Genomic DNA, 15,037 nt, shown 5'->3' on the forward strand with positions numbered 1-15,037 from the left:
CAAATCACAGATCCAGACATTACCCTGGAGTCACTGGTGGGTGCTATGAAAAAGCATAGAAGATGACAGTAACGATGCGGTTCTTTTATTAAGTGCCAGAGCCAGACCACCCAGAGCTCTGTCAGTGTGACCTCTGACCTCTGCTCCTTTAAAGTCAGAAATTAAACATATGTTCAATGACAGCGTCTGTAGAGCACTGACAGAGGAGAGATGTAATCTAACAAATCATCTTTCCTTTGCTCTTAATCCATATATGACTCTCAGGGTGAAACTGAGGGGGAAAGGTGAAGATTTTTTGCAAATCTGCTGACATGAGGACTGGAGCTGCTGGGAAGGATGTTGAATAAAGCATGACTCATTCCAGTTTAATGGCCAAATCTCTTCTAAGCCAGTATGAGCCAAGTCCCGTGTTAAATACTCATTTTAAAATATGAGAGAAGGACAAAGACCGACTGAAGAAAAGAAAAATAATACACAATGTAAACTGTTAATACTTTTCAGAAATTGTCTTTTTCAATAGTCTATAACAGTGTTTCCCAACCGGGGTGCCATCTGTTGAGAGCAAGGGTGCCATGTAAAAATATTTTTTTAATACTTTTAAATTGCTAAAATGTTCAAAAAAGCATCTATTATATAATATCCATTTCTGATGTCGCCAATAATTAGAGATGCACCGAAATTTCGTCTGCCGAAAATTAGTTCACCACTCAGGTTTCACTTTCACGTGGTTATGTTATGCTCACGTGTTCTGATAATAGCCTAATAGCTTTCTAGGACTAAACATTATTTGGATAATTGGTAAAAAAATATATATACATATTTTTTTTATATCTTAACCCTACTGTTAGACCTACCTGAAAAACTAAAAAGCAATTTATTTAATTCGAAGGCACCAAAATTACCCCACTGTAAAATTAAAAAAACACTGAGCAAAAATTTGTGAGATAGCTAGTTATAATGGTAATTAAATCATGTTCATGTAAATCAAAGCCTACATTAAAATCTGTCATATAAATTGGTCTCTTCATTAGAAATTAGCCTACTGATTGCCACCATTGATGGACAACATTTTTTAATAATATTAAAAAATATCTGTATGACATTATATTCTGCAGTTCTTCCCTGTTGTACCGAATATCTGGACTTTTCAAATTATCATATCGAAGTTAGAAATTCAAATATTGTGACAAAATTAATTTTGTAGGGTGCCACAAGTTTGTTAAAGTATCCAAAGGACTAAAGAAAGGTTGGGAAACAGTGGTCTATAATATATAAAGGAACAATAGGTCTACTAAATATGCACAAAATGTAGTAACATATTTCATTCATTTTTATAAATTACCGCTGATACAATGCATAATGTGTCTTTAACTACTCATTGAACAACCCAACAACCAGTCAGTAGCTCCACTGATCCAATTCTTCCTTTTAGTAAAAGCTTTCGAATCATTTGTTTTGGAATCAAACAAAATGGGTCTTGATCTATGTTTCTGAATTACTAGAAAGAATCAACTGAGAGTTATCCGTTCAGAAGTCAGACAAATCTGGTCACACTATATGTTTTTGATTCATTAAAAAGAACCGGTTCATAAGAGTCATTTGTTCGGGAGCTAGACTACACATTTTGTCCTGTATGTTTTTGATTAACTAAAAATAACCTGTTCATAAGAACCATTTATAAGAGTCGTTATAGGTGTCTCAATTCATTCATTAGGGAGTCATACTACACAGATTCAGAAGCGTCATTTGGAATAATAAGCGTTTCTTGGTTCCCAAACCTAATTATAGAGTACTTTTACAAATGAATCATACAAAAAGAATAGCTTTATTATTCTAAGGCATTAATTTTAAGTACTACTACATTATTAAACCCTATTCAATTCATGTTCATTTGGATACTGCTTTTTACAATGCATACAGCTTTACAGAAAAAAGCAAAAATGCCTTTATGATGTACACAGGCTTTATACAATTGCGTTCCTGTGATTTGGCCTCTCAGACAACTCAACTGCACAACAGGCCATTATAAAATACAGACAAATAAAACAAGATAAAGGACATATAAAATATTAATGATGCTTAATATAACAGCTGTGAATGAAGGGTAAACAAGGCAATGTGGAGTAGCAGATGATATCACATCTGCTGTCAAAGAAAACTAGATTTTTACATTTTATGAAGAAAAAGAGTGGTGCTTGCTCATGAAAATGTCATCGCCACAATGTGAGGGTATTGTGAGTGGTTGCCAGGGTGTTGCTAAGGTGGTATTTTTTGTGTTTCTATGCAGTTGCGAGGGTGTTTTGGATGTCAGAAGAGCCCATCCATTCTCTATAATATTTTGCCTTCAGTCTGCAACCCATTTTACATTATTTAAATTAATTTAACCCATTTTAAATGATGCAGCTTTTTTAAGATACCTGTCCCATCCAAAGTGCACACACACAGCAGTGAACACACACCCGGAGCAGTGGGCAGCCATTTATGCTGCGGCGCCCGGGGAGCAGTTGGGGGTTCGGTGCCTTGCTCAAGGGCACCTCAGTCGTGGTATTGAAGGTGGAAGAGAGTGCTGTACATTCACTCCCCCCACCTACAATCCCTGCTGTTACGAGACTCGAACCCACAACCTTTGGGTTATGAGTCAGACTCTCTAACCATTAGGCCACGACTTCCCCAACTAAGGGAATTAGTTATGGCACAGAATATCGGTCTGATTTGAAATGGAAATAATTTTTGGGCCACGGATGCTTGTTTTCACGCTGATTAATTGATTCGGCGATGGGCAGGCTGTTGGTTTAACGCGGCTGAACATGTTTGTAATGTTAAAGACAAGAGCTGACTCTCACGAGCGGAGTTCATGCAGAGCAGAGAGATTTATCAGCAGTCAGGGTCAAAACCAGCACACTTCTTCCTGTGTCTGCACATTTGTTTTCCACCCACACCTAAACTGAAATATTCATCCAGGATTTAACTGCATCTCATTAATGAAGCGTGGAAGAATGAGAGAATGTGTGAGAGGGAAAGACAAACGTTTACCAGATCAACAAGTATGACCCATCGTAAAAGGTAATGCATGTAAAGTGTTCAAGGATAAAATACTTCAGGTTTCATTCACTAATAATTGCATTAATCGATTTTGCCTACAAAAAAAAAACAAATCACAACAGGTGTGTTTTACCATTCCGTCATAAACTGAATGTACTGTATGTCTAGCCTTCACAGCCTCATTTTCATTCTCATCAAATTAAATAAATAAAAATACATAGTAAGAAAAACTTGAATTTATTTTATTTCATGTAGTTGACAAAGAAACCTTTCTCATTTGAATTTAGTTCAATAAAAATTTAAAATAATCAAAAATATATAGACATTTAAAAAATATTTTAGAATGAGATTTTTTATTTTAATTTTTTTAAAGAAATTAATACTTTTATTCAGCAAGTATGTGTTAAACTGATAAAAAGTGATAGTAAAGACTTTTGATTTTGAATAAATGCTGTTCTTTTTAACTTTTTATTCATCAAGGAATACTGAAAAAAGTATCACCGTTTCAAAAAACTATTAAGCAGCACAACAGTTTCCAGCACTGATAATAAATCGATATTAGCGTGATTTCTGAAGGATCATGTGACACTGAAGACTGCAGTAATGGCTGATGAAAATTCAGATTTGCATCACAGAAATCAATAATATTTTAAAGTATATTAAAATAGAAACTAGGGATGTAACGGTATGAAAATTTCTTATCACGATTATAGTGACCAAAATTATCACGGTTGCCGTATTATCGGCACACAATGGCGTATTATCACGGCATTGTTAAAATGTTCTGGAGATGTTCAAAAAGTACAGACACATAAATCACTTCACCAAGTTTTATATTTAAAAATCAACAAACAACAAATAAAATGACTTTTTGTTTGCATAATCACTAAAACAATAACATTACCAATGATGTTCGGATTTTAAATGACAACTTGACTGACAACAGTTTAATAGCATGTTGAAATATATCATGTAAATGTTCAAATAAAGCTTTGAAAAAGTTTAATAGACCGTATCGCCACATGCATTGGCAGTAGCAAGTTCCTGTACTTGCTTGCAGCAGCAGCAGCAATAATCTACAACTACAGCAATAACCAACAGCAGCAGCGTAGCAGATCTATTCCGCCAAGGTCAAATACATTAACATTGTCATATCCATAACCATGCTAAAATCTTCAGAGAGTTGTCATGATTGAAATAGTATTAACATGATATATGTATAAAAAACAATACAAACAAGGTAATGTTCAAACAAACATTTTACCATCTATAAAACATAGCATGACCCAGGTAAATGCCCAAAAATGTGGCATTACTGTGATACATATCTGAAAAAACAGGGTATTACCATGGTACTTGACTAAAAACATAGTATTCAAAGTCATAGTCATCGTAGTGATACAGTATACAGTATGTCTAAAAACAGTACTGACATGGTACACATCTAAAAAACAAACAGACATGGTATTATCTCATGTTCAAAAACATGGTATTATATTTGTAAATGTTCAAAAACATGGTACTACACACTCAGAAAACACTGTATTCCTGGGTTTGAAGTGTGGGTTAGTTTGTGAGTTAATTAAATCAAACTACTAAAAACCATTCATTCTGAATCATTAACTGAAATAAAGCAGTTAAAGATGAAGTACTAAAATGACTAAAACTAATATATATGTAATAATCACAGATATACATAGATATCACATATATTTATATAAATCACAGAAAAAGGGTTAATCGCGATTAATCGCACACTTTATGAAATTAATCATACACCATTTATCTTGTTTAACACATTAAGACATTCTGTTCAGTTTGTATTTCACACAGCGTGACGTGTGAGGGCTCGCGCTCTTCAGAGACAATCACAGGAGATGACAGAGCTCGTGTTTTAAAGCGAAACACCCTGGAATGAATAATTCACTGAAAATGCAATGTTAGTCTCTGCTCTCTCTGCCGTCTCTGATGCAATCAGCCTGGTTTCCTTTACATTAGCTCTGTTTTGGACTGATTGTTATAAATGTGGAACATACATGAATATGGCAATAATATTGTATGGTATTGTATATCTATCATGATAACCATGTCCAAAAGACTAGACTAGATGATAGTCCCAAAGTTCCACCTGCAAAACTTGGGTATTTAAAGGTTATTTTCAATGAAAATGCATCATTCTTGTAGCGGTTCATAAATTACACTGGGTACAGTAATAAATAACGACAAAAACAGATTTAAACCTAATTTACATGAAAAAGTTCACATACTACGCTATTGGTGACAGTGGCATATAAAACAACAACACCGAGCTGAACCAACACAAGCTGTGAAAAAGACTAATGATGATCAACGAGGATGAAGCACAAAAGAGCCAAAACGCACAATAAGAAACCAGAGGAGAATAAAAGGTCTGTGTGTGCTTGTTTTCACCTGTTGGTGTGTCTTTAGCCAATGAAGACAAATCAAAAAGCAGTTTTGCATCTCTCATTAGGGCGGTTTTTGAGTGTGTATTCAGACAGCTTCATATTTTCTGGCTGTACCAGTAAAATGGATGTCTGAAAGTGAGGTTTTTAGAGTATACCTGAAAAGAAAGAGGTCTGATTGTAGCATTAAAGTGTGTATTTGGAAGTATAACTCTGGATGTGTGATTTATGTCGGCAAACATATGGGCCTTTTCATTAACCTTCCTGCTCTGATCCATTTCCTCCAAACGCACCATCAATGAAGTTCAGTGTGTTCACTGCTGCTGCGGCAGATAGAGCGAACGCTTGACCCGCGGCTACAGCTCACAGCTCACATCTCGCGTTCACACACACATTCAGCATCATAAACACAGACACACGCAGTAGTAAAACTCTGCAGATTCAATACATAAATCTGACACGTCTTCACCACGTGTGGTGCCTTTTATAATCTCCTTGAAAATTGTATCTCTCCCAAACTGAACAAAATCACAGTGCTTAGGCTAGTTGATCAAACTGAAATGATTCAAATCTGTTCACTGGATAGTCATGATTTATTTCTAAAAGTTATACATAGATTGTTGATTATTAAAATGAACAAATAGCAGGCAGTAAATGAGCGCCGGTGGGGTCTGAAACCTCTCCTGAGAAGAAAATAACATGCTGGATGGCAGACGGATCCGCACACTTCCCACTTCTCAGGAGCATGAGAGGTTGAACGTGTGTAGAATTATGAGCGTGAAGCAGGTGTTGGTCTCTTTAAGAGATAGTTCGCCCCAAAATGAAGATTTTGTGACCATTTACGCATCTTTATGTTGTTCCAGACACTTCTCTGAAACAAAAAAGGAGCTAATTTGCAATATACAATCAGCTCTTTTCCATTAATTAATTTTCCATTCAGCATTTTTATGTGATATGCCAAAAATGCATAAAAATAGATGCATGGAAACCCAGCTAAACACATCAAACCTGACTTAACGTCTTTAGCTGGGTGTCCATACATCTATTTTTATGCATTTTTGGCATATCACATAAAAATGCTGAATGGAAAATTAATATGCAAATAGAACTTCCCAAAAGAACATAAAACAAATATAAGTCTGTTTGAGGTAGATACATTTTTTATTCAAAAGTTTAAGGTTAGTAAGTGTTTTTTTTTTTTAAATAGGTATTAACTGAGTATTAATAAATTAATACTTTTATCCAGCACGGATACATTAAATTGATCAAAAGTGACAATATAGTCAAAGATTAGAATATTCATCAAAGAATCCTAAAAAAAAATGCATCACAAAACTATTAAGCAGGACAACTGTTTTCAACATCGAAAATAATAAGAAGTTTCTTAAACACCAAATCAGCATATTAGAATGATTTCTGAAGAATCATGTGAAAAGTGATTCAGCTTTGCAATCACAGGAATAAAATACATTGTAGAATTTTACTACAATTTAAAATAACTATACTTCTATATTTCACAACACAACTGTTTTGACTGTATTTTGCTCTAATTAATGCAGCCTTGGTGAGCATTACAGCCTTATTTCAAAAACATTTATAAAACATACCAACTCTAAATTTTTGAACGGAGGTGTATGCTACAATGGAAACGCATTTTCTGAATAAATTGTCTCTCTAACATGCTCTAAACAGCAAATAAATGATTGTATTTAATAAAGATCCACAGTGGCTACAACGTTCATTTCTATTTAACCATAATTTGCCCTGGAAGTGGTGATTTCATTCTCTTGAATGTGCAATGAAAATCATTTAAATGGGAACATACAATAAGTAATGATTTAATGTTTCATTAATGTCTCACGACCACTTATAATACACGTATTTTGTCAATTTTTGGAAGTTTGCATGTCTCATTTACTACTGTTAAACTGTAAAATAAAGCATAAAAGGGTTAAATTCTATATCAACAACTGAAAAAACCCACTGGTCGACCACCAGCTCAAATCACTCAGACACATGAAGGAAAGCGATCAAGTGAAATGTTCTTCTGTTTGTCTAAAGGAACAGGTCTACATATGAATCTCGACGTAAATCAGCACAGCCGCAAAAATGAGGAGCTGATGGATTTCCTGAAATAATACATGAGCTGATGAGACCTTGATTTTGAGGTGAGAGCGAGTGGCGTCTCATAAGGCCGTTAGTGTGATGAGAAAGCACAAGTTCAGATAGGGTGCTGACTGCTTCCATAAGGACCATCAGCAGGATTACCTCTCTAATGGCTGCACATTACTTATGACTGAATAGAAAAGAGTGGGGCCAAAAAGAAGTCCAAGGCTCTTTGTGACAAAATAGGCAATTACTTTTGAAAAGCCGGGGGCCACGGGGCAGGTTTCACAGAGGGTCCAACCCAAGAAAGAAAGGAAAATTCATAATGGTACAATAAACTCCTGCCAGGATCTGACATTTATTCACCTTCCATCATAGGAAATCTAATTTTTCAACCTCACAGGATAAGTTAGTGCTTTTTACTGCCATCCATTAACAAGCCATTTATTCCGTATATCATTTGGTTTTTTTTAAAGGAAAAAAGTCAGGTTTTTGAAACGACAATGGACATTTTCAATTTCTGTGATGCCTGAAAGACAACTTTCAAAAGTGGGGTTTTGGACAATATCGGCATAAATCCTTATAATTTCTTGGTATTATTAAATTGAAGTAACATGAAATTACCAATGCAGACCAGAAATTATTTTGGAGTATGAAAGTCAGGAGTGATGCCTGATTACTGGATTAAATTTGGCTCAGGTTTATTTTTTTAAAGATTTTACTGGGTGAATTAGAACACAGTTTAGAGATGGTTTATAAGTAGTTATTGTATTTCCTTACAATTTACATTTACAATGTTCAGATTTTTTATTTTTATTTATTTTTTTTATTTAAATTCATTTATTTCAAAAAAATTTTTAGGATATTTTTTCAACATTAAAATATTTTTAAGATGTTGTTTTTTAAGATGTTTTACTCTTTTTTTTTTAGAACATTTACAATGTTCAGATTTTTTAAATTCATTTTTTTATTTTATTTTAATTCATTTATTTCTTTTTTAGGATGTTTTTTCAACATTAAGATATTTTTAAGACGCTGTTTTTTAAAGATGTTTTACTTTTTTCAGAACATTTAAAATGTTCTGTTTTTCTTATTTATTTTTTACTTTACTTTAATCTATTTATTTCTTCTTTTTTATTTAATAAAATATGTTTTCAGAATTTGTCTCATCCCTGATCAGTGCAAAGATTTATTTATTTATTTTCAGGCTGTATTATCAAAATCCCATTTTCTCTAAGGCATTTCCAAACAACACTGTATATGGTTTTATAAATCAAATCCAGACCTGGATGCTAATTGGTCAGAACAGCATTCCAGTCATGAAAAATACAATATAGCAACAGACGTTTGCCTTGTGTCAGTGCACTGCAATACAATCAAACATAAACTTACGTGACTGGTGTTCAGCTATCGAGTAAAGCTCCTCTTGGTCACTTTCTGATTGGCTGAGCTGGAAAGAGACAGAATAGGTGTAACAGCCCTGTGGCAGTTTTAAAGGCGAAACACTCTTTGAACAGGTCTGAAGTGGTCCTGATACGGCAGGGGTTCTGATGTCACATACCAGTTTGAAGATGGTCCTCGTAAGCAGGCGGACGGAGTCGGTAGGGATCCTTGGCTGGAGATGCTTGAGGCATTTGCATTCCCTCTTGTGATCGGGCCATGCTTGCTTCTGAAAGGTGAAGATGAGGATAAAGAAGACAATAAATAGAAGAGATTTCACAAACAAATACATATGATGAAGTTACACATCTTCTATCAGTGCTCAGATCTTGCTGAACGTGCTTTCTGTGTGTGTTCTCCCTTTAGAGGGAATTATGATGAAAGGCCGCCCTACAATTAAAAAAAGACAAAGACCAACTTGACAACCATGAGTGCCTGGAGAGAACAGCGCTGGCTTGACAGTGACAGCTTTGCTATTTGAAAGCAGCGTGGCGTCTAGCTTTGAGAGACTGGATGTTCTTGAACTGCAAAGACTTCTGCAGAGCATGTGACAGACACATTAAAGGGATATTTCACCCAAAAAAATGAATTCTGTCGTGATTTACACCTCATTTCATTTCCAAATCTGCATGGCTTTCTTTCTTCTGTGTTTAGAAGAACGTTCACGCTGCTCTTTTAAACAGCATAAAAGTGAATGAGGAAGGACACAGTCCTAGAAGTAGCTAATATGACTCTTCTGAAGTCTTACGATAGCTTTGTACGAGGAACAGAACAATATTTAATAATCCAGATTTTGAGCAATGAGATTTGAGAACTATACAGTTTTTGCATTTTATGTAAATAGTCTGTTATAAAAATCTCACAGATTTACATCTGTACAGATTTACATGGCCATATAAATATAAGCAACTGCACCAAATTTTTGCTCATATTTTTTCATATGTCAGGCTTTACAGGGTTAAAAGACAGAACTACAGGAGAATCCTCTGAATGTGAACGTGTTTCACAGGTGTATGGCTCCAAGCACCAAATACTTCTGATGGAAAGTCACACTGGACCTCATGCAAGAGTTTCCAATAACTGCCGGCTCAAAAAACAAAAAAACCTGGAAAATTTTAACGACATTATTATACAGAGTTTTGATGGACAGTCAAAATCCACATAAAGCAGAACGACTGTATTAAATTCCACAGGATACAGGCATAACATTTAAATATCTGAATTTCACTCTATAGTTTTCCATTCTGTACATTTGATATTAATAGCACAAACTTAATGCAATAAAGTAGGTCACTGATTTAAGATGTTTCTGTTTAATATTATGTATTTTAAATGCAAAACTTATTTCATGTTTTATGTGTGAAATCATGATTTCTGAACACAATTTCTATACCACATCATTGTTCTATTACAAACAATGTGCTATTGAATGCTATCTAAAAAGTGAAATATTAATAAAAATACTAAAAAATAATTTAAAACAATGGTATGTAGCTGTTTGAATATTTTTTTAATTAAGTGAACAATGCACAAGTAATTATTCTAGTAAACAGTCAGTAATGAAAAACTAAATTAGTAATACGAAAATAAATTAGAAGCAGTTCTCTGTCATGAACATTGATTATTTAATAGTATAAACAGCTCTATTAGGCTGCTTTTACATTGCAAGGCATCATGCACAAAAAATTAAATAAAATCAAATAAAAAATATAAACAAAATAAATAGCTTTATCTAGGTTGCTAATATGACTAGAATATTCATCTCATGTGATTGTATATCACTTTAAGCATTTGTGACCCTGGACCACAAAACCAGTCTTAAGTCGCTGGGGTATATTTGTAGCAATAGCCAAAAATACATTGTATGGGTCAAATTATTGATTTTTCTTTTATGCCAAAAATCATTAGGATATTAAGTAAAGATCATGTTCCATGAAGATATATATTTTAATTTCCTACTGTAAATATATTAAAACTTCATTTTTGATTAGGAATATGCATTGTTAAGAATTCATTGGACAACGATTTTCTTAATATTTAGATTTTTTTGCACCCTCAGATTTCAGATTTTCAAATAGTTGTATCTCGGCCAAATATTGAATTATATCTCGGTCCTATCCTAACAAGCCATACATAAATGGAAAGATTATTTATTCAGATTACATATAAATCTCAATTTCGAAAAATTGACCCTTATGACTGGTTTTGTGGTCCAGGGTCACATTTGTCAAACGCACTCTTAATTTCTTTAGGTGCAAATCCTTTCCTGAAAATAACTGAATGTAATCTTAAATCTTTACACTGAAATAAGATTTCATCATAAGCTTGTTTGTAAAGCTCTCTGATGATTAGGACCCAACAGCATGTGTGACGAGCTCTTACCTGACACTGAACACTGCAGTACCGGGCCGTCTTACATTGAGAACATCTAGACAGACTTTCACCTCTGTTAAGAATAAATGAGACAGAATTAACATCAGCCTCAGTGCTTTGTGTATTTCTCAAGGAAATACATCCTCAGGCTGAAGAGGAGAAAGTCTGGTTTGATTTACAAGGCTTATAATAAAGCATTCCTGCCCTGACTAAACACCCCTTGCTTTAAAGTATATGTCTAATGACCACCTTTGCTTTGGGGCTTAGTCTATAACATGTGAGCTTGAAGTGAGGAATGTGTTTAACATGCACAAACACAAAAGGTCAAGGTATCTCTATAAAATGCCAAATTGTCTCTTTAAAAATTAGTTTATTGAGCTAATGTTGTGTTTAAACATAGAGTCATGCATATTACACACTTAGTGTGCGCATGGTTATGTCTCAGCTTCATTTGTAACAGTTTTGTTTATTGTGACTGTTTGATTTAGTCAAGTTAGTCAAGAGTTCATTTTTAAAACAGATCTTTTTAAACGCATTTCTACTAAACAAACAAAATGCATGGAGGAAGCAAGCGATAACTTAATAAATGCATTGAATTCAAATGATTCATAACCTTTTCAGTGCTGCATATGTTGTGATGTTTCCCATGGATACTAATGATCAAAACACTAAAAATTGCGTGTCTCTCTCTCCCTCCATCCTTCTCTATATTGCTCCTTCCTGAGTGAACATAATCACAGGGAGGTTTTGTACGAAATATCACCAGATTCATCTTCCTGTCCCACTGGTGTCTGGAGGTGGTGTGATTTTTGAACAGGCACTTGACAAATCACTTTGGAGGAATTTTTTGTGTCAATCTCCTCAAAGAAACTGAAGATTGTCAGGCACAAATTATAGTCCAGGCCTGAGTTCTGTATGAATGGACCCTCTGACTATTGCGTGTCTCTCTCTCCCTCCATCCTTCTCTATATTGCTCCTTCCTGAGTGAACATAATCACAGGGAGGTTTTGTACGAAATATCACCAGATTCATCTTCCTGTCCCACTGGTGTCTGGAGGTGGTGTGATTTTTGAACAGGCACTTGACAAATCACTTTGGAGGAATTTTTGTGTCAATCTCCTCAAAGAAACTGAAGATTGTCAGGCACAAATTATAGTCCAGGCCTGAGTTCTGTATGAATGGACCCTCTGACCCCTTCCTATATATATATTGTCCATTCTATGCAAGCCAACATGAATACTAGTGCCATTATTTTCACATCACATATTTTCAGGCTGTTCTTTTATGATCCCAATTTTGCAGTATAATAGTTCAGGGTAGGTAAAATTGTTTGTTTGTTTGTTTAAAGAAATGAATACTCTTATTCAGCAAGGATGCATTAAAATCAAATGCATACAATTAAAATTCATTTAAATATGCAAATCAGCATTTTATAATAATTTCTAAATAAGTAATGATGCTGAAAATTCAGCTTTGCATCACAGAAATAAATTACATTTGAAATATATGAAAACAGAAAACAGTTATATTAAATTGAAATAATATTTTAAAAATATTAGCTTTTACTATATTTTTTAACAAATAAATGCAGCTTTGGAGAGCATAAGAGATTCTTTCCAACACATTTAAAAAAGTTGTGAGGCCGGTTGGATGTACTGCCAAATTCTCTGAAACGCCTTTGGAGATGGCTTATGGTAGAGAAATGAACATTCAATTCACGAGCAACAGCTCTGGTGGACATTCCTGCAGTCAGCATGCCAATTGCATGCTTCCTCAAAACTTGCGACATCTGTGGCATTGTGCTGTGTGATAAAACTGCACATTTTAGAGTGGCCTTTTATTGTGGCCAGCCTAAAGCACACCTGTGCCATAATCATGCTGTCTAATCAGCATCTTGATATGCCACACCTGTGAGGTGGATGGATTATCTCAGCAAAGGAGAAGTGCTCACTAACACAGATTTAGACAGATTTGTGAACAATATTTGAGAGAAATAAGCCTTTTGTGTACATAGAAAAAGTCTTAGATCTTTGAGTTCAGCTCATGAAAAATGGGGGCAAAAACAAAAGTGTTGTGTTTATAATTTAAACTGAAAGAAAGAACTGCATCACATTATGAAAAAAAAATGCAGTGACACAAACAAAGATGAACACACTGAAATAAAGATGTTATCAGAAAAACAATCCTGCATTGTCAAAGCCAAGGTCACATTATGAAAAATCATTCAAGCTTACATTTACAATTCTGAACTGATTGTTCCTTTTAATTTCAACAAAGAAATCTTAAAAGAAGTTGGGGTGGCACGATACCATTTTTTCAGAATTGATCCCAATCCGATACCAAAAGTTCTGAGTATCGGACAATACCGATAACGATCCGATACCAGCACAGTTTTTTGTTTTTTTTTATATATATACCTCAGTGTGTTGACCTGATCATCACTTTTTTGTGTGTTACACACAATCTACTAAATATAGACAACTTCATTATAAAGAAAAATAACAAATTAAAAAATATATAATCATAATCTATGAGAAAAATACTATAAACTAGGTGAGTGGATAAAAAACTTATAAACTAGGTTAGTGGATAATTCAGCAGCAAAAGTTACTCTACAAAAATGATGAGTTCACAATAATTTTATAAAATCTAAACATTTAGAGATTATATACCTCAGTGTGTTGACCTGATCATCACTTTTTTGTGTGTTACACACAATCTACTAAATATAGACAACTTCATTATAAAGAAAAATAACAAATTAAAAAATATATAATCATAATCTATGAGAAAAATACTATAAACTAGGTGAGTGGATAAAAAACTTATAAACTAGGTTAGTGGATAATTCAGCAGCAAAAGTTACTCTACAAAAATGATGAGTTCACAATAATTTTATAAAATCTAAACATTTAGAGAAAAAACATTATTTAGTGGGAGGAAAAATAAAAGTAAATAGGTGTAATCTGATAAAATGTTACACATTGCTCTTTGTATTGTGATATACATTCATGAAAAACAAGTAAATATAATTATATATATAAATATATGCAATAAATTAAATACATTTCTTTTACATTTATAGCACAGTAATGAGGCAGCCTGTCAAATACATGGACTATTTTGACAGGCGAGTATAAACTCGCAATTCTGACTTTTTTTTTCTCAGAATTGTGAGATATAAACTCGCAATTGCGAGTTATAAAGTCAGAATTGTGAGACATAAACATATCAGTCTCCCCCCCCTCAAAATTGGACTCGCAATTGCAAGTTTATATCATGCAATTCTGACTTTATAACTCGCAATTGCGAGTTTATATCTCACAATTCTGAGAAAAAAGTCAGAATTGCGAGATATAAACTCGCAATTGCGAGAAAAAAAGTCAGAATTGGGAGTTTTTATCTCGCAATTGTGACTTTATATCTCACAATTCTGACTTTATAGCTAGCAATTGTGTTTATATCACGCAATTCTGAGAAAAAAGTCAGAATTGTGAGATAAAAAGTTTTATCAATTACCTTTTTTAAATGTTTTATTCAGTGGCAGAAACGGGCTTCCATAGTTTTGCTACTGAATGTTCACACATGGATAAATGTGCGCTGTTTGAGTTCATTTTTTGATGCTCGAGTTAATTATATTGTGTTTTCTTAAT

At 34.0% G+C, this 15,037-nt stretch overlaps 1 long non-coding RNA gene across 1 annotated transcript; it reads right to left on the bottom strand.

The window, feature by feature from the left end:
• Window positions 1–8,827: 8,827 nt before the first annotated feature.
• Window positions 8,828–11,466, bottom strand: LOC107589625 (uncharacterized). Its single transcript, XR_001609691.1, has 3 exons — window positions 11,394–11,466; window positions 9,133–9,240; window positions 8,828–9,021 (listed from the first exon to the last, which is right to left on the bottom strand). It is a non-coding gene; the product is annotated as an uncharacterized lncRNA (long non-coding RNA).
• Between the last annotated feature and the right edge of the window lie 3,571 nt (window positions 11,467–15,037).

This window comes from Sinocyclocheilus grahami, unplaced genomic scaffold (assembly GCF_001515645.1).
Source record: "Sinocyclocheilus grahami isolate Dianchi unplaced genomic scaffold, SAMN03320097.WGS_v1.1 scaffold118.1, whole genome shotgun sequence".
Lineage (NCBI taxonomy): Eukaryota > Metazoa > Chordata > Actinopteri > Cypriniformes > Cyprinidae > Sinocyclocheilus > Sinocyclocheilus grahami.